The sequence below is a fragment of the Petaurus breviceps genome, unplaced genomic scaffold, assembly GCF_028583685.1.
Source record: "Petaurus breviceps papuanus isolate PSGF00001 unplaced genomic scaffold, PetGlider_PUasm1.0 208, whole genome shotgun sequence".
Classification (NCBI taxonomy): Eukaryota; Metazoa; Chordata; class Mammalia; order Diprotodontia; family Petauridae; genus Petaurus; species Petaurus breviceps.
In genome coordinates, this window is record NW_027185852.1 from 6,986,917 (window position 1) to 6,990,879 (window position 3,963).

Sequence of the window (3,963 nt, forward strand, 5' to 3'; positions counted from 1 at the left end):
AGGGAGGGAAGGGAGGGAAGGGAGGGAAGAAGGAAGCATTTATATGGCAACTACTATGTGCCAAGTACTTTACAAACTATCTCATTTGATCCTCACAAAAACCTGGGAGCTAAGTGCTCTTTTTATCTCCATTTTTATATTTCAGTTAACTGAGGCAGATAGGGGTAAGTGATTTGCCCAGGGTCACACAACTCATCTGAGGCTGGGTTTGAACCGGTCTTCCTGATTCCATACCGAGAATTCTTTCCAGTCCTCGCCCTAGAAGCTGTGACTTCTTCCACGATGCCAACCCCAAAGGATCCTAACCCTCCAGCAGAAAGCATTTCCTCCCTCCTCAAAGTTCTTCTACTCTGACTGCATCAGGTAGGTGACATAGGAAGACCTGAGTTTGAATCTCAGACTCTGACTCCCACTTTCATCTTTTGTTTGCTTCTCTGTAAAATAAAGATAATAATGGCATCTACTTCACAAGACAAGAAAATAGATGTAAAATGCTTTAATGACATTAAAATGCCAGATAAACAGTGGCTCTCATAATCGCCATTCCTTGTCTCACTCTCCTCACCCCACGGTTACTCCCAGAGTGGCCCTGTTCCCGCTGTGTGGTATGTTCTTTGAAAGCAAGGCTTCGATGGGCTCTGGCTTTCAATCCCCAGTAGTCAGCCCAGTGCTTTTCACACAGCAGTTACTTAAAAGATAGTTAGTGACTTGAGCAGAGCGTATGCACTGGGAGAAATTGGCTCAGTATGTCACAGGTGAAACGTTTCCTTCTCAGCTCAGGTGGAACGCTATTGGAGTGTGAGGCACATTGGCATAAACATTGGCTGTACCAACATAAATTAAATGATAGGATAATTTGTTGCAACATGCTCTTATAAATTGTATACTGCAGATGCTATAAACTAGTTCATAATTTCTACAAAAAGCCAAATTCTAAAAATGTCTACAATTTCGCTTTCTTAAAATGTATTTAACGTTCATGCCTTACATGGGTGGGAATTTCTAAAAGATTCCCAGCTGTCTTACAAAGTTAAAAACACGTAGGGCAGAAAAATTAACAATAAAAATGGGGGAGGAGGATTTAGTTCAAAAGAGCAGGGAAGTGGATGTGAACAGACACTTGGGATGACCTAGTTAGTGCAGTCCAGAATCCAATTAGGTGTTGAGAAATCCTGGTAACCAAGAAAAACGAAAAACAGACTGATTGGCATATTTAGTCTTCATGGCTTCATAAACTGGAGCTGACAAATTCTTCCAGGGAAATCAGCTTTTTCTCCTGGAGTTAATTCTAAGGGACAGTTTTCTTCTAGGTCCTTGTATAAGGGACATTAGGAGGCATGACAGCCAATGTCTGCTTACAGTTTGTAAGCAGACGATATCAAAGAGGCGTTTGAATTGATACGTCTTAAAACAAGCCTCAATATGAATGTTTATTCCTTGAATTCATATCTGTGGAGAACTAGATTGGCCTGAGCTGTTATTCATACAGCCATAGAGTTTAAGAGTTAGAATGAGCCCCAGAGGCTCCCTCATCCAACCTATACCCAATCAAGAATTCCTTCTACAGCCTAACCCACAAGTGGTCACCCGGGCTTTGTTTTTACTTCCTGATCATTTTAAATGACAGTATATAATGATAAAACTAAGGGAATGTAGAGGAGTTGGTGGTGAAACTGACCATTAGGTACTCACACCCATCCCTCTCTCCTCCCCTCCCCTCCCTTCATCTCTCCTCTCTTCTGTCTCTCTCCCTCTCCCTCCCTGTCTCTCTCTCTGTCTCTCTCTCTCTCTCTGTCTCTCTCTGTCTCTCTCTCTCTGTCTCTGTCTCTCTCTCTCTCTCTCTCTCTGTTTCTCTCTCTCTCTGTTTCTCTCTCTCTCTGTCTCTGTCTCTCTCTGTCTGTCTGTCTGTCTGTCTCTCTCATCTCTTCCTCTATCTCTTTCGGAACCTCTCACACACACACATGTACATACCTAGATACATACGTACACAGCATCTATCCCAAGTAAGACTTTGTCAGATGGCAGATAGCAGAGAGAGATGCCAGCATTTGATGGTTTGAGTCTCTGGTGCCAACTGCCTTGGGTGTAGATGGGCTGTTGATCAGTAGACTACTAGGCGTGCTTCAGACCTGAGATGTGCACGAGGCAGACGTCAGTGTCCTGCTGGGTAAGTTTGAAAACATGATTTGTTTCCTTTACAGAGTAAGGGCTGTCACACTTCCTCCCAGAGGTAGACCTCTGGGAGTCCTGGGGGGAAAAGGAAAGGAATCCATGTAAATAGGTATTTTAATTGTGAAATATGAATGTGGCACACATTCTAGTCTCTTACAACATATGTGCATACATATATGTATATTTATGGTAATTGTAGATGAAGACATTTTCATCAGTGCTGCTGGTTGCTAAAAATGTCCCACAGGAATACACTCAGCAATACACACAGAAGCACACCCACACCCACATGCACATGCACACACACACACACACATACTACAGGAGAATATTATACACAAAACATTTCTACTTCATGAGATGTTAAAATGGATCCCATTCCTTTTTTCCCTAAAAAAAAATGAGTAAAACTGCACCTTTGGGAAGATCTTGTGACTCCATGTCAGAGAAATCACAAAGCTGAGAAAACACTAAGAGATATTTCCCTATTCTCTGACCCAACTTGGCTTTGGAGAAGGATATATTTGGGCTGGGCTGCTCCCTCATGGTTGGGTAGAAGAAAAGTGGCCCATCCCATAGCCAAGGGACTTCCTTTCCTCTAGGTCATTGCAGGGGTAGAGAAAGGAAATCTCAGAAAGGCCCCAAGAGTTCAAGAAAGGCTCCCTTACAGAGATAATCCTAGTACTTAACTCCCAAGATTGTTGTGAGAATGAAATTAAGTCATGATTGTAAAGCCCTTTGCAAACTTTAAAGTGCTCACTATTATTATTACTCTTGTTACTGCTGTTGTTTTCAAGGCAAGAAGGAAAGGAGGAGAGAGTGAAAGATCATAGATAAATTCCCTCTCTCCCCTCCCGCCCATCCCCCAAACCAGTCAGAAGTCCCGGTTACTGGTCCCAGGCCTTCCCACTGGAACCAAGGTCAGACCTTAGTGCCTTCCCCCTTAACCAAAGGGTGATGGTATAAACCCGCTCCCAGCAGTGAAGCTGTATCTCTGAGCTAAGCTCTGCTGATGTGAAAGAGTCCATTAGGAACTTTAAAGGTTTTATCCCCATTGAAATAAAGGAAACAGTCCACCCTCCCCAATCCATGTAAAAAGGGGACTCTAAACAAACTTTGAAGCTGCAGAACCCACAAAATTACACAGAGAAGCTAACCTCCCACCGAGGACAGCCTGGCAGGCCGGCAGGAATGGGCCGGCCAGAGCAGCACTCTGGGAGCCGAGCCCAGCCCCACACCGAGGCTTTAGCCCCAGGGCAGGCCTGACCAGCTGCCAGCCAGAGGGACTCCAGATCAGCAGCAGCTGTGGCCGTTTCCAGATTTATCAATACATAGATGCGAAGGACAAGGTGAGAGGCCAGTGCAATCTGGACTTTGGGACCCAGTAAGTGGGAGTGCGTGCCTTTTACCCCTGGAGCAAGAAACTGCTGAGCCACCAGCACAGCCTGCCAGTGCCACGTGGCGGCTTCAGCTCCTGGCCTGCAGAGTGTAGGGGGACCAAGCACCAGTCTGAGGGGTCATCGCTCTTGCTTTAACCTGCTTGGATCTGGATTGCAGTCTAGGGTGTAGGTACTGGGGTGTGTGTCCAGCTTGCCAGAGCATGTGGAGACCTCAGAGAGGGCACCCATCTAATACCTCAGGCAGCTGAGAAAACCCCAGCGTTTGGGATGAAAACTCCCCTGTCTGGTGGCAGAGTCCTACTGTGGCAAAAAGCCCAAAAGTCAAATCATTGAGTGGCAAAATGAGCAGGCAAAGGAAACAAAGCAGACAGAAGATTCCAACATTACACTC